Source organism: Pleurodeles waltl, chromosome 1_1, assembly GCF_031143425.1.
Source record: "Pleurodeles waltl isolate 20211129_DDA chromosome 1_1, aPleWal1.hap1.20221129, whole genome shotgun sequence".
Lineage (NCBI taxonomy): Eukaryota > Metazoa > Chordata > Amphibia > Caudata > Salamandridae > Pleurodeles > Pleurodeles waltl.
Genome location: NC_090436.1, coordinates 837,913,489 through 837,938,997, shown reverse-complemented (window position 1 = coordinate 837,938,997; position 25,509 = coordinate 837,913,489). Strand labels below are relative to the sequence as shown.

Below are 25,509 nucleotides of genomic sequence, written 5' to 3'. Positions count from 1 at the left end.
AAGCAGGAATGCACAACAAAGTTCAATCTTTGTTTCTCTTTCACAGGCAGAAGCAGCTACAGCAGGATAGCTCAACAAAGCACAGTCACAGGCAGGGGCAGCACTCTTCCCCAGCTCTTAAGCTCTTTTCCTGGCAGAGGTTCCTTTTGAATCCTTGAAGTAATCTCAAGTCTGGGGTTTTGGGTCCACTACTTATACCCCTTACTGCCTTTAAAGTTGTAAAGAAAAGTCTCTGTTGCCCTTTCAGGTGAAAGTGACCACTTCTCTCTCCCGCCTAGCCCAGATGGCCCATCAGGATATGCAGATTACACCCCAGCACCCATTGTGTCATTGTCTCGTGGAGGTGCACAAACAGCCTGTCAGTCTCAACAAGACATGGAATCCACAAACAGTCAGAGCCACAGAATGGTATAAGCAAGAAAATGCCCACTTTCTAAAAGTGGCATTTTCAAACTCACAACTAAAAACCACCTTCACGAAAAGATGTATTTTTAAATGGTGAGTCCAGAGACCCCAAACTTCATATCCCTATCTGCTCTCAAAGGGAAACTGCACTTTAAGGATCTTTAAAGGCTGCTCCCATGTTAACCTATGAGAGAGATATGCCTTGCAACAGTGAGAAACAAATTTGGCAGCATTTCACCGTTAGGACATGTAAAAACACACAAGTACATGTCCTACCTTTAACATACACTGAACCCTGACCATGGGGCTACCTAGGGCCTAACTAGGGATGCCTTAAATTTATGAAAAGGGATGGTTTAGGCTTGGCAAGTCAGTGCACTTGGCAAGTCGAATTGGAAGTTTAAAAACTGCACACAGAGACACTGCAGTGGCAGATCTGAGACATGTTTACAGGGCTGCTCATGTGGGCGGCACAATCAGTGCTGTAGGCCCACTAGTAGCATTTGATTTACAGGCCCTACGCACCTCTAGGGCACTTCACTAGGGACTTACTAGTGAATCAAATATGCAAAGTGCAAGAGCTCCCTATGTGAAATTGTATGTATAATTGGCTTTTCACATAGGGAGCTCTCGCACTTTAGCCCTGGTCAGCAGTGGTAAAGTGCCCAGAGTGACAAAAACAGCACACACAGAGTCCAACACACAGCAACAACCTGGGAAGTAGAGGCAAATAGTCAGGGGAGACCACGGCAAGGATGCAAAGTCTAATAACAGACTTTGGCAAAAAGAACAGATGATGGACGAAAGGCTGATCAATGCAAACATTCACCTCCAGTCACAAAGATCTGGGTTTGTTCAATTGTTTATTTGCCCACCACGCCACCCCATTTTGGACCCAGCTATATGCAAATCAGTCGTGACACTGCTCCCAGGGGAAAAGTCCAGTCCAAACTGCCAAGTCCGGTCCAACCTAGACCTGGAATCAAGCTTCCTGGGAATGGTTTCAGGGTGTCATCAGCCAGGCTAGATTGAATCCTGTGGTGCAGTGAGCATGGGACCCATGCATTTCTGGGCATACTCTTCCTACCTAGGATGACAAAAGCTAAAAGAACAGGTGATGGATGGAATGCTGAACAATGCAACAATCCATCCCCAGTCACAAAGATCTGGGTTTAATCCATTCTCTTTGCTTACCATGCCACCCAGTTTGTACCCAGTCACATGCAAATCAGTCTTGACCCTGTTCTTTATGGGAACAGTCCAACCCAAACTTCCAGGTGAGGTTCTCCCTGGAGGGGAATCAAGCATCCCCGGGACCGGTCTCAGGGTATCACCCCACATCAGCGAGGCTAGCTTGAATCCTGTGGAGCAGTGAGCACAGGACCCACGTCTGGCATACCCTTCCCACTTAGGGAGACAAAAGCAAGAAGAACAGATGGTGGACAGAATGATGAACAATTCAAACATTTACACCCAGTCACAAGATCTGGATTTAATCCATCATTTTGCAACTTGTGGAGGCTCGCACTGATTTTCCGTGTTTACCAGTAGTAAAAAATGTATTTAAGAATTTTTCACCACCAAAACTTGTACATTTTAAACGTACATGTCCTACTTTTTAAATACATTCCATCTGCCCTCAGGACTGTCCAGGGCCTATCCGCAGGGTGACATATGTATTAACAAGCATTTAAAATGCAACGGATCTCGCATTGGCTTGAATTAGAGCTATTAGCGTTGTAAACTCCTAACCGGACAGTTCTTGCCACACAAATTACAAGAAAAAAACACGGCATGATCGCGCTATGTAAAATGCAGTGCGATCGCACTGAAATCGAAAACGGAAAAATTAGCGCGATTGCGCTATGTAAACACGCTGTGTTGAAAATAAAAAGATAAATTAGTCGAGAAACCATGCTGAAAACATAGAGCTTCTAATGGTTTCAGTTGTTTACTGGTGCTATGTAGGTGGGCTAAACACAGGAAAAGGCATGACGTATGCATGCCTTTCACAAATGAAAGAAAGCGGATTTTAAAAGGCAACCCCAAAAACCAATGAAAATGACATGGGTGTGGTTAGAAGCCCTGAGAGATTACTGCATGGGACGGAGCACTTTGCGCTTGCCCATAAAAAGGAAAGTTTAGGATTGCAAGAGGGTTACTTCACCTGGTCACACTGGCAGTTTAGAAACTGCACACACAAGCTTTGCAGTGGCAGGACTGAGTCATGTTTGAAGGGATACTTAAGTAGGTGGTACAATCTTAGCTACAATCAGTGTTGCAGGCCCACTAGTTGCATTTAATTTATAGAGCCTGGGCACATGTGCGCTTTACAATGGACTTATAAGTACATTAAATATGGTAATTGAGAATAAGCCCATATTACCATGTTTAGAGGAGAGAGCACAAGTGCTTTAACACTTGTTAGTAGTGGAGAAGTGCTCAGAGTCTTAAGGCTAACAAAAATGAATTTAGCAAAAATAGGAGGAGGAAGGCAAAACGTTTGGGGATTACCCTGCAGAAAGGTGTCTCTCTCACCAGGTTATTTTACCAGAACTCCTTGTAAACCTTTAACTTTGACTACAAAAAGACATTCTCCTCACATTTCTGTGATGGAAAGTTCTGCAGTCTGCACAGAGCCATAAACCTTCTTCCACCCAGCATTCTCCTAGGGCTTCTGATGAAAATGGTAGCTCACTTGGATTGGTAAGCCTAGTGCGACAGGAAACAGCCCAAAACACAACATAGATACATCAAATTCTTTCATACAAGACTGACCCGGTTTTTGAAAAGTGGGTAGCTGTGTTTTTTCAGCCCTACCTCAGCTGGAATCCAGGCAAACCTAGCAAACCTGTACATTTTTTTAAACTAGACAGCCAGAGAAATCCAGGATGGGGTGGCTTGTGTGGCTCTCACCAGGTTGCTTAACCCAGAATCCCTTGCAAGCCTCAAACTTTGACTAAAAACACAATCTCCTCACATTTCTGTGTTGGATAGTTCTGGAATCTGCACAGAGCCACACACATCCTTTCACCCAGCACTCTTCTAAGGCTTCTGATGAAAATGGTACCTCACTTGTATGGGTCAGCATAGTGCCTGCAACAGGGAACGGCCTGAAACACAACATGGATACATCAGATTTTTCCACGCAAAACTGACCTGTTTTTTCCGAAGTGGGTAGCTGTGTTTTTTCGGGCTGTACCTCAAAGGGCACCTAGTGAAACCAAGCAAACCTGCACATTTTTTAAAACTAGACAGCTAGGGCAATCAAGGATGGTGTGACATGTGTAGCTCTCACCAGGCCCTATTACCGAGAATCCCATGCAAACCGAAAAATTGTCTAAAATTCACATGTATCTCACATTTCTGTGATGGAAAGTTCTGGAATCTGAGGGGAGTCACAAATTTCTCATCACCCAGCATTCCTCTCAGTCTCCTGACAAAAATGATACCTCACTTGTATAGGTGGGCCAAGTGCCTGTGACAGGGAAGGGCCAAAAATGTGTTGAAATTGAGGGGAACTGAAGCAGTCCTCACAGGGCAGTTTCTTTTCATATGTTTTTAGTCTGACTCTGCTTTCGGCAGCTACACAAGTGGGGCAGAGTTTTTATCTGTACAGATGGGGCAATGCTGAGTAGTAGGAATTTTTGGGATTTCTGTGGAGTCTGGAAGTTTCTATCACATAAATGTAGGGAAAGTGTGCAATTTCAGGCAAAGTTAGAGGTTTGCAGGGTATTATACAGAAGAAAATGGTGTGGGGAGCATGGTAAGCACACAACCCATAGACTCCCCCAGATGATTAGTTTTCAGAGGTGTCTGGGTCTGGTAGGTTTTTGCAGATGGCAGTGTACCCAAGTCAAAAAAAAGTGTATCAGCAGTGGAACAGTATTGGGAGTTAGCCAAGCTCTCTTGGCCAATATTTAAAATCAAAACCCAAAAGAGTCAAATGTCCTCTCCCTTGCTGTTGGGATGAGATGCATTAGTCCACAGGGGGGCCAGAAAGACTATTGAACCCTTCAGTTGAGGGACATAACTATGCCCATGGTGGTGGGAGCCCCACCCTCTATTTTCTTTTAAATGCTTCTCAGGCGTCTAGTGGGCTTTGTGCACCCTGGGGGAAGATTGGGATTATTACACCCATCTGCCCCCCAGGGTGCACGGAAAGTCCACTAGACACCAGAGAAGCATTTGTTTTTCCAAAACATCAAGGGGCAGAAAGACTGTGCCCATTTATTTGGAGGGTTGGGGGCATTGACATGCCTATTCTGGACAGCCCCTACCCCTATACTACCCCAAAACAAATCCCTTGTACCTAGTAGGCTTTCTGCTCCCTGTGCTGATTTTCTGTGGGGGAAGGTGTGGGTGCATTGCAATGCCCATTCTGGGCACACCCCACCCCTAGATGATTAAAAACATCCCTGTTGGGCAGATCAGTGGCTATCGCTCCAGGGGGCAGAAAGACTGTGCCTATTTCTGGGAGGGGTAGGGGCATTACAATGCCCATTCTGGACAGCCCCACCCCTAAATGTACATAAAAATGAATCCCTGGTTCCTAGTGGGCTTTTTGCTCTCCCCACCCCCGAGGGACAAAAAGATTGTGCCTATTTCTGGAAGGGGACTACTGAATATGCGTACAAACTTAAGGAGGAACAAAAGTCTTTGCCTAAGGGGTCTCTCCCCCTCCCTGGTTTCTAGTGGGTGGATCCCAACTTTGGGGCCACCCTCTTGTGATGATTCCCAAACAGGGATCCACTAGGGAGGTGGTATCATTAGGAAGGTGGGATTTTTACCTTTCCAATGATACATCTCCCATCTGCCTTGGTGCTTGGGGGGCTGAGATAGCCCCACAAGCACTGAGGCAGAGAAAGTGAAATGAGCCGATTAGCTAATTTCACTTTCGGTTTCAGTGAAATGATGTCAGCGTACCTCACATGATGATCATCACTGAACACTGAACAAAAGAAACAGCCTCAGAAGATATGGAAGATTTCCCCTATCTCCTGAGACTGTTTCTTTCAGCAGGTAGTTCATCTGGTGCCTGCACCAGACATATTGACTGCCAGTGCTGTGTGCCCGAATGACTGGGAGCCATCTGATGCACATGAGCAATGTACTGTGGTGTCGGGTGGATGGACACACAGAAAGGGTTAAGAGCTTATTAAGTCTAACAGAGCCTCATGATATTACTCATTGAAAATACAACATCATGTAAATGAATTGGGGTTAGACTAATAATTCCCACTGACAATAGAATGCCTCTGAAAAGAGTAAATTAAAACAAAAATTAGGCAAAGGTGCTAGAAATGGTACTGGATAAAATATTGCTGGCAATCATAACTTGTCCTAAATATTGTTTGGACAAATATCAAACATTTTGTGTTAATAATGGAAAATCTGAATTCAATGGAACAATGTTTTTGTAAACAATGCTTAGAATATGATAATTATGGCATTCAGTTCTTTGTGTGCATGTGAAATACAACTAAAGATCACAATAGTTAAGGATACAAAACCAAAAAAGTCCTTTGATTGTATGGTGCCGATAGGTTGCGGATTATTGTGCCTTCAAGATGCATAATGTTAATTACCCAGTAAAACTGCATTTTAAGGTTTACTCAACAGTCACTTTTGATTTTTTTTAAATACAATGGCATCAAACTATTAGGTAAAACTTTCTTTTATACTAAGGGCAACCAAATTCATTGTATTATTCCTGTAGAAGTGTCTCTATTATGAAAACCTGTGTGTGTAAGAATGTGAGAAATGGGCTAGTTGAGACACAGCCCCAATCCATCCCTCAGTGGTATTGGTTTCCGATAAGTATTCACAAACCAATTTATAGTCCATTTGAGAAATGAGTAGCTTAAAAGTCCTAAACCAAGTAAAGTTAAAAAAACAATCTTTTACCAAAATCAATGATAAAGTGTTTCAGCAATATATCAATGTGGATTGCAGAAACAACATTGATTAAAGGTGCAATATCTAAAATGTGATAAATGAAGCAACAAAAACGTAATTCCTTTATCCAAGATGTTCAAGTTTGGCCAGCGCTCTTTGAATATTCTTTCTCGAGTGGGGAGCACCCCAGAAAAAAGCCTCTTCAGACATGCAAGAATGGCTATGCAACTGTCTGTTACATTGATTTGATGGTCTTCTCAGATGTTCGGGTAATGTTTCATAACATTTCCAGAAGGTAGCACTGTTCAGACATCCTTAGCAAGGACTGTACAAATATACACATCTGTTCTGTCCTTCACAAGATCTAATTTGTCAGCAAATAATTGCTCTAACTACCAGTGTTCCTAAATTGTGAACCATTGTGGCTCTCTTGAAACAGTTTAGCTGCATTTCCTTTCTGAGCATTTTTTCTTCTCTGCAACTCTTCACTTTGCATGAGTTGAATCATCAGTGCCCTCAAGAATCTATACTTTAAAAGGGAAGAGTCTATGGGGGTGATTTTAACCTTGGCGGACGGCGGAGGCCGTCCGCCAAGGTACCGCCGTGAAATGACCGCACCGCGGTCAAAAGACCGCGGCGGCCATTTAAACATTTCCGCTGGGCCGGCGGGCGCTCTCCGAAAGAGCGCCCGCCGGCCCAGCAGAAATGCCCCTGCAACGAGGACGCCGGCTCAGAATTGAGCCGGCGTAGTTGCAGGGGTGCGACGGGTGAAGTTGCACCCGTCGCGTATTTCAGTGTCTGCAAAGCAGACACTGAAATACTTTGCGGGGCCCCCAGGGGCCCCGCGGCACTCCCTACCGCCATCCTGTTCATGGCGGGTTTCCCGCCATGAACAGGATGGCGGTAGGGGGTGTCTGAATCCCCATGGCGGCGGAGCGCGCTCCGCCGCCATGGAGGATTCAATGGGGCAGCGGTAAACCGGCGGGAGACCGCCGGTTTACCCTTTCTGACCGTGGCTGAACCGCCGCGGTCAGAATGCCCTCGGGAGCACCGCCAGCCTGTTGGCGGTGCTCCCGTGGTCGGTGACCCTGGCGGTCACCGGCCGCCAGGGTCAGAATGACCCCCTATGTTCCTACCATTAATGAAGGTTGATCCCATCTTGGTCAAAGTAATCTTAAATGGCCACTCTTCCACGGTTATAGAGGACTCTGTCCCTGAGGATCCACTTAAGAAAAAGTGCATGTGGCACTCTATAAATCACACAGAGGAGTGAATTACACTGGGATGTATGCCACTTACACCTAAAAATCGTTTGCTAAGGTCTTACAGGACTAGTCTTTGTCACTTCAGAAGAGTATGTATTATGTACCACTGCCAAGTAGCATTGAGAGTTAGAGGCAGCTTTTGGACATTTCATCAGTTTAGAAGCTCTTCATTTTTTTTAGCAAAAGTACATAATTTAAATCACAGGGGGCCTGGTAATATTAATATCCTAATTTGATTTTTATTATAGTTGTCTTTAAGCTGACTTGGTAAGACATTCTTCCCCCAGTGTCAAACAGTTTAGGATCAAACAGTTGAGCCTCACCACTAGTGGAGTCTATTTTGTTCAGTTGATACAGGATGATATATGTGTGGTGTAGGAAGTGAAAATGAAGTAGCTTGAATTTCTGATTGCAGGACACTGTGAGTACAGGGAGGTTGCACTCTCCCAATCAGAATATGAGATTGGTAGTCCCAGCTCCCTCTCCCAGGCCTCACATGCCGCACACTGTTTGTGGTGCTTGTTCCCCTTGAGGTTTTTATAGAAAAGAGTGATGAAGTGTCGCCCAACCCCCAACCATTTAGGCCCTCCAGAACCTTGGAAGTCTCTCTAATTTGGCATAGTACGAGAAGTGAGCTATGTCCTAGGCCTCCTGGAAGGAGATACAAATTTCCCCATGGTAAATATCACCTGCAAGTTAACATCCTCCTGCTCTCCATTATTCCATTGATATATTGTCTTCTATGCCCATAAAGGGAGCTAGATCCCACAACAGTAGTTCCATGCTGTTGGGGGCTCGATGCAGGACTTTCTGAATCCCCTTCGCCCTAAACATGTACCATAAGGTTGGCTAAATATGGGATTGGCTGGTCCAATCTGCACTCATACATCAACAACGCAGGCAAGGTGTCTCCCCGTCAGAGTCCCCAGCAGTCACTTCTCCCAGTTATTTGAGTCCATCAACCACTTAGCTGCATGTTCCAGATGTGCAGCGAAATAATACAACAGTGAGTCTGAAACCGCCGGACCACTCTCCTCCAGATCCCTTTTGAGTACTGCCAATCCCTGCCCAAAGAAGAGAGATTAAAAGTCCATCCGATCTGCGAAAGGTCCGATTCCACAACGGTAATAGGGAATTCTGGACCCTATACAAACAGCGTGGCAGAAACACTATTTTCGCTATAGCCACCAACCTATTACAGAAAGGGGAAACCTATTACAGAATCTGATGTAATGTTCGAGTCTCAACAGGACCCTATCCACATTCCTGCTCTGGTGTGGGCCTGTGTGTGCGTGACCCAGAGCCCTAAGTACCTGCACCCAGCAGAGACCCACATTTGGCAAATGGTTTAATTACAGTCCAATCAGGGCACCCAGAGGTGACAATAGTGACTTGTGGGTATTAACCTTAAGGCCTGAAACTCATAGAAGGTGCTCATCATCTTCAGCAGGAGTGGAATTGACTCCATGGGGGAATATACACCCACTAACACATCATACTCGTACAATGAAACCACATGTGTGTCAGGGTGAAAGGGGGCACACCTGATGAGTACCCCCGCCTACTGTCCGTGATTCTGAAAGTTCACTCACACCATAATACATATGGTGCTTTGAGTATATAGGAGCTGAATCCAGGCACAGAAATTGGGAGCGAATCCCATGCCTGCAATATTATCATTAAGTATCCCAATTCTACTGTGTCAAATCCCTTTTCCAGGTCAAGGGAGACCAAAGCCATCTCCCCTTCTCTGTGCAAGGCACTCTTTAACACGTGAGTTATCCCATGGAGATTATGAGTGGTATTTGAGCTGGTATGACATCTCATTGGTCCTCGTATACCAATTTCCGTATCTCTCTCTGCAATCTGGTCGCTAGCATTTTGCAAAGCACTTTAAGATCTGTGTTGAGCATAGTAAGGGGCTTGTAGGAGGAAAGATCCTCCAGGTCTCCCCTAGGCTTCAGCATTAGGTAGACTATCTCTTCTCATCTGGTTGGCGGAAAGAGTCTTTTCCCTTCGCCTCATTAAAGTTTTCCAGTACTTTTTCCTTGAGACTAGCAGAGTAGGCCTGATAAAACTCCACTGGTAACCTGTTCCCTGCTAGAGACTTGGATCTATTGAGTGCCCTCAAAGCTTTGGTCAGCTCCTCTATGGAGAGGTCCTCCTCTAGTTCCTGTATGAGGTCTGGCTGCAACTGGGGGACCCCAATTCTAGTCAAATAACCATCCACCTCCTCCTCAGAACCTTTTGGGCCCACCCGATATACCACTTTGAAATCTCCAAAAGGGCAAGTTATATCCGTGAGGAGGTCAGCGAGTATACGCAATGACCTGAACCCACTTGGTCTTTCCCCCCCCAAGCCAATCCCAGGAGTGTGGAGGAATGATCTGAGAGCACTCGACCTAAGTGTGTCACCGCAGTCAGCAAAGAGATGTCTAGCCCTCCCACCAGAAATCATTCTCACCTGCTGTAAGTATTATGGGTCTACGAATGGCAGGTAAATTCTCACCCCTTCGGCTGTAGTGTTTGTCAACCATCTATCAGGCCGAGACTCTGCATCACCCCTTTGAGTGAGCCCACCATCAATGGCTTAATACCGTCTTTGGACAGGTGCTAGGACCTCTTTTCATCTAGGAGGCAGCTAAAGTCACCTGCCTAAATTATGGGAGCTTCTATACTGTCCCCCAGCAGGTCCTGAAGACCCTTGAAGAAATGCCAATCTTCCACATTTGGATCATATGAATTGAGTATTGTTAGAAATGGGGTCTCTAGTTGGCAGAGAAGGGACCACAATCCTAGTCAGGGTAAATCACAACACAATCCAAATTATCCAGTGCTCACCCTCTGGTAGCTTGGCACTGAGCAGTCAGGCTTAACTTAGAAGGCAATCTGTAAAGTATTTGTGCAATAAATCATACAGTAACACAGTGAAAACACCACAAAAATACTGCACATTTAGAAAAGTAGATAAGATTTATCTGAATAAAACAAGGTCAAAACGACAAAGATCCAATAAGCACAAGTTGAAATATCACTTTTAAAAGAGTCTCAATCCTTAGAGATAAACACTTGTATCTTTGTTACACACAGTACCTGGTATGCATAAAAAATAACAACACATGGAGAACCCAGAGGAGGAGATGCGTGGAAAAATAAGGTGTTGCATTGGATTTTCAGACAGGGCACAGACGATGCGTCATTTCTTTTCATGCTGCACTGGTTTGCGTTGTTTTTCAGCGCGCAGTCTTGGTTCCTCACTGCGATGCGGGGATATTTTGACGCTCAGGGACAATAAGTTGAAAATCCTTGACAAGCTGGAAGAAGGAATAGGCAGTGCGTCGATCCGGTAGGCGATGCGTCAAATGTTCTGTCACAAGGTAGGTGCTGCATCAAGTTTCCTGTCAGGAAGTCGGGGCTGCATCATTCCAATCGTTGTGCAGTGAGTTCTGCAGGTGTTGTGTCAATTTTTCAATGCACAAGGAATTTCTTGAAGAGGTAAAGTCTTTGTTGGCCCTGAGACTTCAGAAACTGGAGGCAAACTCAATCCAAGCTCTTGGAGAGCACTTTTGGGGAAGGCACAGTACTTCTAGCAAAGTCAGAGGCCAGCAGGGCAGCAGGGGAACAGCAGGGCAGCAGTCCCTCTCAGAAAAGCAGTCCAGATCAGTCCTTTGGGCAGCCATGCAGCTCCTCTGACAGGGTGCAGGTGTAGGTCCAGAAGTGTCTGAGTTGGTGGGGTCAGAGACCCAGTGTATATACCCAAAATGCCTGTGAAGTGGGGGAGACTTCAAAGAGTGGTTTTGAAGAGCACAAGTTCCTCTTTCAGCCCAGTCTTGTCTGCCAGGATCCCAGTAGGGGGGGTTACCGGTCCATTGTTTGATGGCGGCCACTGGCCTTTGAAATGTAAGTGACAGGCCCTCCACCCTTCCAGCCCAGGAAGACCCAATCAGTATGCAAATGAATGCAGAGGTGGCTGAATGTTCTGTGTGTGTGGTTGTCTGGGTGAAATGCACAAGGGAGCTGTCAACCAGCTGGTACTTTTAAATGCCAAGTCAAAGTGGCAGTGAAACCGCACACTCAGGCATTGCAATGGCAGGCCTGAGACATGGCTAAGGAGCTACTTATGTGGGTGGCACAATCAGTGCTGCTGGCCCACTAGTAGCATTTAATTTATAGGCCCTAGGCACATGTAGTGCACTTTACTAGGAACTTAGTACAAAAAGTGTTCTTTTCGCCCATTCTGGGAACCCCAGCAGGTGCACATTATTGCACGCAATCTCCCCTCTGTGTCCTCCAAATCGAGCCTCCAGGGCACTGGACCTAAAAGTGATAGACACAACCTGTTTTTTCAGCGTGGTCCCAAGGCCATGCAACTCTGCAATAGAACCCTTAATCTTGTCTGAGACTTTATGGAGGTCCGTTCCCAGCAGGTTCACCTTCAGGGCAACTGACTCAATCTTGCGCCCCAGAGCAGCACTAGATCCCTGGATGGCCGCAAGCATCTTTGCCCTGGTAGGTTTTACATTAGCAGAATTTGGGGCCAATTCTCCCCTACTTGGAGAGTGGAGTGCTACTTAGCGGGAACAGGAGTGGTTTAGAGCTCCACTGTGTTCCCCTGGGGGACCTCATTTAATTACGCCGCATGAGGAGACAGAAGAGATCCATAAACTTCTACTGCACCTCTCTAAGTCAACAACCGGGCCCCATGTCCTGATCAGTGCCCACGTGTCAATGGCAGCCCGGGACCCTATAGGTAGTTTTTCAGCCTCCAGAAGCACTCTGGTTGCAGGCCCTCTGACATGTGCAGTTGATAGTTATGTTGCGAGAGATATTTCTGAGCCAGGAGACCCCTGCGTCCCCAATCAGCTGTCAGGGTGTATAAACTGTGAGAATGCACTCTGGCTCTCCTCCAGTATTTCCTCCAGACCCCATGGGTGGCACCTGTAGACAGTAATGTTTCCCTGAGATTCCCGTCAACGTACCTGGGTTCAAAGAATGGGGTACCCCAGGGTGCTGTATCTCAGGGTCCCCACCTCTTCCACAAACCTGGAGTGCTTCCACCTTCAGGCACCAGGGCTCCCCCTCTTCCGGCCTACTCCAGGTCTGTAGGAAAATTCAGGTGCGTGCAATTCAGGCCACCCCAGCCGGAGAAGAGGCATGAATGCTGCAGATTATAGTCCACCGCCTCTGAGGATGGGAGGCTGCAATATGGTGCATACCCTGCTGAACCAGTGTAGTCCATCACTACACGCCACCCCACAAGTAGAGGCAGCTCCTGGCACTTGTGGCTCACTCTCCCAGCAGAGTACGCCTCCAGGCGGCATCAAGGCAGGTGCTCAATGCTTATTGGGTCATACAATCATGGGAGTCATGGTCACCACATCTGATGCAGAGGCCCTCCAGCGCGCATCCTTCAGGCCCTCCACACAGCTGTTCACTCATCTGCTACCATGGGCACCCATAGCAGTCTGTTCAGCAGATTTGTCAGCAGCAGAACACTGAGACAGTTGTGAGCCACCGTAAGATGGTGAGTGGCTGTTAAATTAAGGCAGGATTTTATGGGATGTTACAGGGTCGGCCGGGAGCTTTCTAGGAGCACGCCTCGTGGGCCACCTTGCATTGCCCCTATAGCAATTGACACTGCTGTTTCATATACAGGCGCTCTTGTATTACTACCAAATGTAATTCCAGTCATAAACAAAACACAAAAGAATGGAGGCTAGTTTATCCTTACCGTGATAGAAACTTGTCTCTCGCAGATCACAATGGAAGCTGGAGGTCAACATTGAACTTAATGCAGCATCTTGCCAGCAAAAACACAGATCGATGTGTGGCAATATCAGGTTAGATGAGGTGTGCCTAACTCAAGCTATCATACTGCTGATGCCAATACAAAGCTCTAAAGCAAAATTACTCTTTCCAAATCTAAATTGAATCCTGGAGGCCAGTGCCCCTCAAAACAAGAAAGGATAGGCCAGATTAGCAGTTGTTGGTGTTGTAATCAAGTGAAGGAGCATGGCGGATGCGTTGGCTTAACGCTTTGTGCCCCTCACCCTATTACCCAGAGCAAATCCGGGTCGAGAGCTGGCACTGAGAGACAAAAAGGTTGCTCGTACAATCCAATGGCTCTCTAGTTGCTCCAAATGCAATTTCTGAATGGTGCACTGCCTGGAAGCAGCTTGCAGCCCTGACATCACTGCAGCTGCACCGCAACCATCATGGTGGCCACATGGCCTTCACTGCCAACTGCTGGGGCCCCATGAGAGGTAACTGCTCCCTCCAGCTACAGCCCGCTCTCACTGAGAGATGCTACCTGCCACCCAAGTTGATCTGGTGGGGGAGCAGAGCCACGGGGTGATTTCCTCCATCCCGGTGGCCTAGCAATTCCCTCCCCCTCTCGGGGATCGGATTGCAGCCCAGGCGGGCCTCCCACCTGAGGGCGGTCTACCTCTGCCACTCCTGCAGCCATACTTGTCTGGGTGGGATCGCCTGCGGGTGACGGGACCTAGTGCTCCTGTAAAAACCCCTCATGGGACACCTTGCCTGCCTGACATTTTGCAGTCGCTGGACACTACCTGGAGGTCCCTGAGCCATGGGCCTTCATCTGCAGATTGCCTGTGGTGCATGACATGAGAAGGGGGACTGCAAGTTGGGCCTTTCTCCCCTTACTCTCGATTTCATGGCCCAATGCTGGGACCCCCAATATCCACGTTTTTTCTCTGGGGGGACACAATGGCTGCTGCCCAAATGCCACGACGCTCTGACAGGCAGCCACCTCATCCTCTACCACCCACTACTGCTCCTTCCCTTGAGAGCCGCTACCTGCTACCCCATCCAGCCCTAGTGATGTTGTGAGGCTGCTGGAGCAGCAGTGGTGGACCAGAGGACTCACCCTTGAAGAACAGACAACACACCAGTCTGGACCACCACAAGACTCTCAAGCCAGCACCCACCCTGGGGCTGCGCTCCCCAGTTTAAGGACACCTCTCAGGTTGTGAACACCTCCAGGCAGCTTGCCTTGCGTGGCACCGAACACTCTCCAGCTGTTGACTTAGAAGACTTGCACCCTGGACCAGCTTCTGTGGATTGCCTGGAGGGGCGGATATGGGGAGAGAGACTGTGCGCTGGAATTTTGCCATACCCTCTTTCAGACTTATGCACCCGCCTCTGGGGACCCACACAACAGTGAGTCAGACTTTGGGAAGGGGTCTCCCTGGCTGCCATGACCACCTGCTCCCCATGCCTCAGGCCCCATTCAGAGGCCTACCCACCCCTAGTGGCACAAAGGAATTTCCCAAATATCAAAGCTCCTGGGAGATTTAAGATGCTGAGTGGGGTACCCAGCTTCTATTATTCCTTAGGGGCCACCCCAGGCATCAATGGTGGCACCTCTGTCTGTGGTGTGAGGTTGGAAGTGCCTGAGGATGACAAAGTATACGTCAACTCAACTACAATAGCACCGCTCGCTGCTTTTAACAGGAGCTTCCTATAAACCTGCTACATGGATTCTCTGCACCGCTCACCCACCGACATTGGCACATGAATCCACTGGTCTGATCTTATCAAAAAGGAGCATTCAGAAACCTCATGAACATATAATACCAATCAAAAGGGCTATATCCAAATTCATCACTAGCGCCATGGAAATACCTGAAGACCTTTACATCAACACACAAAGCCACGTCTGCTGACCCCCCTCGACAATCCCAGACACTCTCTATCAGTCTTCCTCTGCCAACCTCCCACAGCCACCACAGGACCCTCTAGATCAAATACATCATCGGAAACCCATGAATATCCATAGATACACCACTGGGGACACTAGTGACTGAACTTACCTTCCTTAGAGACGATCAACGGAAACCCAAGGAGCATGTGGCAGACGGTAAGAAGAATCTAGCTGCTCTACAACTACAGACCTCAGACAACTTTCAAGCCATCAGAGACCTGCAGGAACAAGTCTGCACCCTTGAAAACTGAATGGATGATGCTAAGGGTTGCTTCCTTAGAAGCAATGTGCTCCTTATTGGCCTGCTGGAGGAAGTGGAGGGGACACATCACCTCTATTCCTAGAAACTTGACCCATCCTAGATCTCACTACCTTCTACTCCCTGGGTTAAGCCTACCAAGTGCCAGCCCACTGGGGCCCCCAAGGATACCCCCTCGACCCATGCTGGTGAAACTCTCACATTACATTGCCATCTTACGGGCTGCACATCTGAAGGGTCCCCTCATGCTTGAGAGTGCCCATATGATGATCTTCCCCGATTACACATTCACAGTATAACACCAGTGCTAACACATTCCTGGAAGCCAAGAAACATGTCTGGCAACTAGGAGTCCAAGAATCCCTGCTGTTCCCAGCCTGCCTCAAGACTATGCACCAAGGAGAGACTCACTTATTTTCAGAACCAAAAGAAGTATGGAACTGGATGGGTACCTCTTTGCTGGTCCCCCCTCCAGGTCACAGACAACTGCCGGGCCTAAGAGAAAATGCTCAACCCCATCCCCAAGAACTCTCCCTCACATTGCCATGGGGCTGACCTTGACCACAGCCCCAAACCTTTAACAGATCTTAAGGAATTGCTGTGAAGCACTGGAGGCTGCTGCACAATTGAACTCCGAGGTGGCCCTTTCCGACGTGGACAGCAGCCCTCCTATTTCTTCCTCAGATGGAGATTCAGATTAGTCCCAGGGATCCACTCAACCACCAGTCTCCCTCCATCTAGTGACCCCCCAAATGGCAAAAACAATAATTTAGGGACTCCACTCCTCCCCACTGACCACATAACTGCCCCATCTCACGCAGAGAGACATGGCACACAACATTTACTTATACACTGTTGACTTTTAGGGTTTTACACAACACACACACACCTGCTGACCTACTAGCTGTGAACCTCTTTCCCCTTCAAGCTCTCAGGTTGCCAGGCTTTGACACCTCTCGCCATAACCTACAGGGTGGTTAGCTCTCCCACCCCATTGGCCTGGCTCCCAGGCATATTACAATTTGTTAACACCGTTCAGTAGTTTGGGCGTTTTGCTTATTGCAGAAGGCTCAATATGTTTCTACCTGACCTGCCTTGCACCACCCTTCCCTGCCTACACAGAGGTCAATTATCCTGGTCCTCCCACATACCTCCTGAACAAACCTACAACTCGCCATCCCGACAATGACATGTAATTCCACCACTCGCTTCCTTACCTTTAACATCAAAGGTATGCACACCGCTGAAAACGCTACTCTGTCTACTCCTACATCAAACACCATCATACACCTACAGTTTTCCTACTGGAAACTCTGACATCTGCCTAATTGCCTCAACTCTAAGAGCACTGGCGAGGCTCTATTTCTGCATCCACTTACTCAGCCTACGCCAGGGGATCCCTAGTTTGGATTCGCCCCATAGCTCCTTTCCACACCCCTGATGTAATCACTAGCAAGGTAGGCAGGTTTGTCTTCATTAATGGGCATCCAAATGTCACCCCAGTACTAATCGGAAGCATATATGGACAAAATGTAGATCAGGACACCTTCTGGACCTCATTATCCACAATCCTAGCCCAAAAACCCCAACTTCCCTGGATACTGAGGGGAGACTACAATTGTGTCCTGGATATTGACCTAGACCATTCTCATCCACCACCCCGCTCCCTTCCCACTTCACTTGCATCTAAGTTCACAGAATGGGCACAAAGTTGGCCGTTCATAGACACCTTGAGGTCCCTCAATCCTTTGGCTCAAGTTTATTCCTTTTACTCCTCACACCATGATTTGTATGTGCTTCTAGACCACATTTTTTGTTCTCACTCCCTTACCTCTACGTTCATACAAGGCGATGAAGCATATATAGGTAGGGTGGTTTCTGACCGTGATGCCCTTGTCTTAGATATTCCTTGGGGCACCACTCACCCTCTAACCCCACGTCATCTCCCAGGCAAATGTCTGGACGACCCCATATTCTGGGAAAGTCAGGTCAACCATATCACAAGCAAGGTTTGGCCCTGAGGCAGTGATCACGACATTCTCAGACCCCCTCCCCTGCCAATGATTGACTCAACCACTCAGACGGATATGGACACTCTCATTACCACAGATGATGTGACACAGGTAATCAGGACTTTGCCAAGAATAAAACTCCTGGCTTAGATGACATACCCGATAGAATACTACAACACATTTACTGACACCCTTGCCCCCATCCTAACAGCAATGCACAATGAGGCCCTTCGGCTCTGCCATCTGCCATCCTCACTCAAGGAATCCCTCCTGGTCTCGATCCCCAAATTGGACTGAGACACTTCAGGTGTATCATCCTACCGCCTCATCACCATACTAGGGGCAGATTACAAAATTATGGAAAGTTCTTACCCACAAGATATGCACAGGTCTTACTGATCTTTTACACCTGGACCAGAATGGATTTGTGCCGGGAAGAAGTACATCTCATAACCTTCGCCGGCTGTTTCATGTACAAGACTAAGCCCAGGAAAGGTTTCACCACTCGGTCTGTCTGATCCTTGACCTGGAAAAGGCCTTTGACACCCTGGAGTGGCCCTAACTTTTCCGTGTCCTTAAACAGGAAGGTGTAGGTCCCCACCTACTGGCTTACACACGGTGGCTCCTATATTCTGAGCTGCTGTCCCGGGTGCAGTTGGGTGTAATTATTTCTGATATGCTTGAGATTAAACGCAGCAGACGACAGGGATGCCCCCCTCTCATCACTACTTTTTGCAGTAGCTGTAGAACTCCTGTTAGCCCTACTTAAATTGAGCAGAGACCAGTGGAGTATACCCCTCTCAGACAGGGCACATGCAGTGTCACTCTATGGGGATGACCTTCTCCTATGCCTGTGGAATGTCTGAATTGCCTCAATCTTATGTGCTCTGCAGTCCTTCGCGGAGATTTCAGGTCTCTGAGTGAACTGGAGCAAAGAATCAATTCATCCACTCTAAGCTACCCTGCCTCCACCAGACCTGACCATAGAAGCCACCCCGCCTTCAATGGACTGCTTCCACAGTGTATTATTTGGGCATCTGCCTATTTCACTTCCCCACGGATCTATACGAGAGAAACCTATGTCCAGTTCTCGCTTCGCTCAAATTCCAGGTCTCGTTCTGGACTAAACTGCCTCTAGCTACCACGGGCCGTATTGCACTATCCAAAATGATAATGATATCCCGGCTTCCTCTACTTCATTACTAATCTCTTGGTGCCCCCCCAAGATGTTCTTCAAGGAACTAGATTCCTTACTCATTGAACTGATTTGGGTTGGAGGACGACGGAGAGTCGCTCTGAAGACACTACATCTACCAACCGGGAAAGGTGGGCTGAGTGCACCCTCCTTCAAACTGTATTTTCTAGCTGCCCAACTACAGTAGGTGACTAGGTGGCTTGACAGGCCATCTCTCTCTGAGTCACATCCATTAGGTGTCTCCTTCTTTCAGGCCCCCCTGCAAGCCTGCCTTGTTCCCTGCAAGTAAATGTAGCCCGCAAATGTATTCGTCATCTCACCTCTCTCACAAAATGCCCCCCATGTACCTCTAGTTTCCCCCTGCTGGGTTTCCCAAGCTACCCAGGCACTTACACTACCAGCGTCCTACAGAACTGGCACAATAGTTCGATAATTACAGTCAGGGACTTGTTTTCGGATAGCCATCACCCCCCATTCCCTCAACTTCAGACAGATTAAGGCCTGCCTCTAGGTCAATTTCTCACCTGGTACCACCTACACCACACCATTTTTTTGTTTATGGGGAACCTGAGATGAAGAACCACCCACTCACACAGTACTGCACACTCTGCTAACCATGAGGAGCGGACACCGCCTCATTAACTGTTGGTGCAAAGGCCTTTGGAGCCACACTAATATATCACTCTCTCCTCTCTGGGCCACATGGAGAGAAAACGTGGGGAGGGGGGTTTCATGACAAGTAATGGGCTAGGGTGCTGGAATTTCCACACAATGTTTCCAGGAATGCGTGCTTTAAAAACATATGATTCCACATACACCATAGAGCATATCTCACCCCATCACAACTCAACAAATACTTCCCCATGGCAAATCTGGCCTGTCCTCGCTGCCATGCGGTAGATGTCGACCTTCACCAAATGCTTTGGACATGTCCGTCCCTATCGACCAGAGTCCATTGGACCCTGAGCAAGATCACAGAACTCATTAACCTCAACCCCTGGAAGGCCTGTGCTCTGGGAGTCTTTAAACATCAGAAGAGCCGGGTTGTCTGCACTCACATTGCTACCTTAGCTATCATACTAGTTAAACGCACACAAGTACTACACTGGAAGCCTTCCCAGGCACCCCTGTTGGAGGCCTTGCTCGAGGCAATCTGAAAGTGGGGGACGGCAAAAGGTGCTGGATTCTAGTAGGAAGAGGCCCAGCACATTCACTGACGACCCATATCCCCATCACGGGACAATATGCGAACAGAATTTAACTACCGTACAGCCCCCCCACCCATGGCACACAATCTACCCCTGCAAACACACGCCCCGTGTCAATAAATCCATTGACTGTGTAGACTTTCTAGCATCTCTGTTTGTCTAACCTTGCCTTCACACAATGCCCCACTTCCGCATACCATCCAGTCCATGCTGGGGCTTGCTGGGTGTGCCCAGGCCTGGTCTGCTGCACCTCACTACTCCATAACACTACCTGGACTTGCTGTGGTATCCCTAGCCCCCCTTAAACCCAATAGTTACCTCAGCGTTGTTACTGTTGCATATATATGTAATCATTTGCTTTTTTCCACCCTTATTATAACAAATTAAATGTCTCAGACCCCACACACAAGACTGTATACTAACACCTACTACTGTCAAGGATATTAATTGGGAGATGCTCGTATGGAATCCTTTTTTTTACCTCCCCCACCCTTTCTTCTTAAAATCAATAAACAGGATGTTTTAAAAAAATGATAGACCAGAGTAGCATATGAGTTTATCACTTCCACGTTTGATCTTTTGCTGCTAAAATGTATTGGTTTATTATTTTGACTTCTGCAGACATTTTTGTGTAATTAATTGATAGTTCCATTGTTGAAGGTTGTTTCTTTTAAAATATGCAAAGCATCTACCAGCCGTGTTTCATCTTTCTGCTTAGAGGCAATGCCTAAGGCTGCTGGAAACCTTCTCTTATTCTGTGCTGTCAGTAAAACACCTGGGACACTATCTAATGTTTACTTTTACTTGTATGCAGCTCAAAGACACAGGATCACTTACTGAACCCATTCAGACATGCCTCCACTGTTGACACAGTTGTCAAATGCATATTCAGAGATGCTTGCAAATGATTTGGTCAAGAGATTTGCAGTAAAGGCTCTGTTCATATACCCAATTCTACAGTAGGGTTTCTGCAACTTTCAAGGCACGACAATCTAAAACATTTTCAAAAACCTAGACAGATCTTCACCCCTATTGATATGGAAATGCCCAGATTAAAGTTGCTATAGGAAAAACAAGTATTTGCAGTGCAATATGTCTCACATTTACTTGAGTAGGAGCTATTAGCATTGTAAATAGATAACTGCACATTTTTTTGCCACATTAATAATTCAACCCTGCTGCATATTTTGCTAATTTCTGCCACGTGATTCTAGTGGCCCTGCATATAGCTAAAGGGTTAGTAGGCCTACTGGAATATTTTTTAAACAATGCCCTTAAAACACAAACTACTCCCTGTTGCAAAATATATATACTTGGCAGTTAGTACAGGCAACATTGTCCACGGGGCAATGATTAAATAATTGTACTCCAAGAATGCTTGCTTACTGGATCACTGTCCCTTTATGGCAGTCTATGGACAAAATGCCTGTGATTTTTCACACGCTTCAGGAGAACCACCTCATATATATTTGTTAATGATCCTCAGTCAGTCTTGAACTAAAATATTAGTTTTAAAATATTAAGCGTTGTGCAACATAATCAACTGTAAGCTCCCCTCAAGGTTAATTTGATAAATACACACACACACACAGCTCAAGTTTCACAGACTCAAACGTGTAGTTCATCTAGTCAGTTTCTGCTTTGTATTTGCAGCTTGTATCACGTTATAAAAATAAAAGTACATGTCCCAGAATGAACGTGTGTGCTACAAAGAATATGTCCTAAGCAGATCAGAGTGCATATAATGTAAAAATGTCAAAAAAAACTCTGGAGATAAATATTCTTTTTGGAGAGAGAATGTACTTGTGTCTAATGGAAGTTTGGACTCATTATAAGGTAGCTCAGAGGGTTAATGTTCTTTCTGGAGGGAGAACATACTTTTATCTAGTGGAAGCTTGGACTCATTTAAGGTAGCACAGAGGGTTAACTTGCCTGCTGCAAAGTACGAGTACTCAGCAAATTACAAAGTGTATGTAATATAAAAATGTCAAAATAACTTTGACGATTCATGTTCTTTCTGGAGAAAGAACGTACTTTTGTCTAGTGAAAGCTCTGAGTCATCATAAGGTAGCGCAAAGGGTTATTATGCCTGTTGAAAATAATGTGTACTAGGCAGATCACAGAGTGCATATAATGTAAAAATGTAAAAATAACTCTGGTGATTAATGTTCCTTCTGGAGAGAGAACATACTTTTGTTTAGTTAATGGAATCTTTGACTCGTTATAAGGTAGCACAGAGAGTTAATGTTCTTTCTGGAGAGAGAACATACTTTTGTCTAGTGGAAGCTTGGAGTCATCATAAGGTAGCGCAGAAATTTAATGTGCCTTGTGCAAAGAACATGTACTAGGCAAATCACAAAGTGCATGTAAAGTAAAAATGTAAAAACAACTCTGGTGATTTCTGCTCTTTCTGGAGAGAACATACTGTTGGCTAGTTAAAGCTTGGAGTCATCACAAGGTAGTGCACAGTGTTAATATGCCTGCTGCACAGAATGTGTACTAAGCAGATCAGAGTGCATATAAGGTAAAAACTATACCACTGATCGAGTACGGGCTCTGAGCATTGTGAGTGCCATGGAAGCCACACAGCGCAGACAAAAGAAAAAAGTAGTTTGCCCGTGCTGAAGTATATCGGCAATTGTGCAATTATTCCTGTAACAGGGTCGATCTCCAAGGCAGAAACCAAACCACCCCAAGGCAGTACAAAAGTAATGCATTTACCAATGATATCAAGATAATTTTTGAAAGGCAAACCCAGGAATGAATAAAAGTGATGGACATAAGGTGGGAGTTAAAAGCCCAGAATATTTACAACAGGTCAAAGCGCTTGCACTCTCGACCTAACAAGAATTTCCAAATCTCCTATTTCGGCCCTTAGTGTACCAGTACATATGGACGCAAGAATGAATCAATGCTGTCTGTAGGCAGTAGGACATTATGGGGGTCATTCTGACCCTGGCGGTCTTGGACCGCCAGGGCGCAGAATGACAGAAGCACCGCCAACAAGCTGGCGGTGCTTCCAAGCCCATTCTGACCGCAGCGGTAAAGCTGCGGTTGGAAAACCAGGGCTGGCGGTTTCCTGCTGTTTTTGCCCCGGCTGGGCGAATCCGCCAGGGCAGCGCTGCAAGCAGCGCTGCCCTGGGGATTCTGACCCCCTTACCGCCAGCCTGTTTCTGGCGGTTTTCACTGCCAGGAAGAGACTGGCGGTAAGGGGTGTCCTGGGGTCCCCTAACAGGGCCCCGGCCAGCTTTTCACTGTCTGCCTAGCAGACAGTGAAAAGCGCGACGGGTGCAACTGCACCCGTCGCACGGCCGCAACACCGCCGGCTCCATTCGGAGCCGGCTTCTGTGTTGCGGCCTCATTCCCGCTGGGCCGGCGGGCGCTAACTTGGTTAGCGCCCGCCGGCCCAGCGGGAATGTTGGAATGCCGGCAGCGGTCTTTTGGCCGCATGGCGGCCGATTGGCGGTTCCCGTCTGGCGGGCGGCAGGGCCTATATCTATTGTTTCTGCCTATACTTCTGTACTAAACCATTTGTTTAGCTATTGCTAGGTAAATGAGAGCAAGACCTGTGTTGTAATACATTACTACATTAATATTCTACATTTAAAAACATTTCGATTTTGATTTGATACAGCCATTCCAGTGCTATGAAAACGAGCATCTAAACATAGAAAAGGGCCTGTAAGCTTAGCTAATATCACATCTGTAAAAAATATATTATTTATTAATTTACTCAGACATAAAACCAGTATATGGTGTCTCCATGAGACACTCATAAATTTTGATACATTCCCAGATTCACCATAGGTGGTAGACCTGGGAATGAGCTAAAACTGCTACATCTCGCAAGGTGAGGCACAACTAGAAGAAATATGTCAGTTTTTCCGCATTGTTTCCTCGAGGAAATGGTCTCAGGGGATTGTTTCGTGCGGGGAGGTACCCCTGCACAAAATCAATCCTGCCTACAACATAGGCACCTTTGCACCCTGGGGCAAGAGTACATGCGTTGGCGCTAGACAGAACATTGTGTGCCAATGCTGGGAAAATACAGGAATACAATGTATAATATTAAATACAGTGCATTCCCGACCTTTCCCTGTCATGCAGCGCAGAGCAACAAGGTGACTTGCTGCCCTGTGTAACTATTTGATAACTATGCCCAAAAATATCTTTGACACCTGGCATCAATTTATTAGCTATTTCACCCAAGGCAGTCCTATTTATTTAAGATTAGGGGTGGGCCAAATTATACCTTCACTGATGAAATCAGGATTCTTTGCAGTCAAAGAAGATGAGCCTTACTTCACACAATTTAATCTGTGGGAAAGTTCAAATTCATCTGACCCCTAATTAGGGAAGCTGGATGTCATGAAAAGTTAGACAGAACTCCCAGTTGCAGGAGATTAGTTTAATTTGTGCCACACCTGGTTGCCCGTAGCTGAAAGGGTTAGGGAGAAACACAAAAAACACTGCTGGGCAGCAGCAAACATCCCATTCCCTGCTGCCACTCGTGCATCTGGTAGCAGCGGATCAGATGTACAGTCTTTTGAATATAGTCAACAGCAGCTGAACTGCGAGCCTGCAAATCTGAGGACCAGCTGGATTATTCCAGCTGTTGTCCTATGTCCCTTTTTTTGCCTTTTTTTAAAAATGTGACCTTCTTCCAACATTTTGAAGCTATAGAGTTTTTTAAAATGGCAGTGATTTGAAAAATATTTGGTTTTACAATGTCATACACCTCTTTTTAAAACTAAATATTGGAAAACACACTAGGGATTCTAGCCATAATTAGACAGGGAGATTTGCTTGGTAGGGACATGCAGTAACTGTTTTCTGAGGAGGGGCGGCACCTTTGGTATTGGGAAAGAGCATCACCCCACTGGCATTCCAGAAGCAGAAAAATAAAACAATAGTTTTCTATTGTTTTATTTTTCTGCTTCTGGCACAGCAGTCCAAGGAGGGGCGAGGATGGGCCACAGGAGGTGGGAGGAGGGAGGAGGGAGGAGGGGAGAGTGCACTAAGTGCACATGTGTGTTTAGCAGGCCGCCTGAGGCCGGCCAAACACACATGCACACTTAGGTTTCTCCAACCTGGCTGCATACACAGCCGGGGTGGAGAAACTGCACATACCCCATTCTTGTGTCTGAGAGGCAGTGACTGCTGCTCAGACTAATCCTGACGCTGCTCATATGCTATGTACAGCATGTAAGCAGCACCAGGATTGCTGAGGAGCCTGTGATGGTGTCCCAGCAGTGAATGCTGGGACACCAGAAGAGGACTGAGGCGGCAGGTGGCGGCAGGTGATGGCAGTGACGGAAAGAGGTAAGTTATTTTTTATATCATTTTTTATGCCCTCTCAGACCCCCCATCTCTCACCCCTCCCCCGATTTTTGCGGTGGCGGCTGTTGTTTTTGAGGGTTTAACTTTAGATGGTGCAAAGTCATCCACACATGCATTTTGTTCAAGCAGAAAATCCCAGGGTGGGAGCTAAGGAGCAAGACAGCAAAGCCCCAAGGCAGACAACAGGCCGAGATGCACTAT

The 25,509-nt window shown here is 46.8% G+C and overlaps 1 protein-coding gene across 1 annotated transcript in view; it reads left to right on the top strand.

The window, feature by feature from the left end:
- The window catches only part of ALDH1A1 (aldehyde dehydrogenase 1 family member A1), a 440,093-nt gene that overhangs the window by 272,089 nt on the left and 142,495 nt on the right, over positions 1-25,509 (top strand). The window lies entirely within an intron of this gene.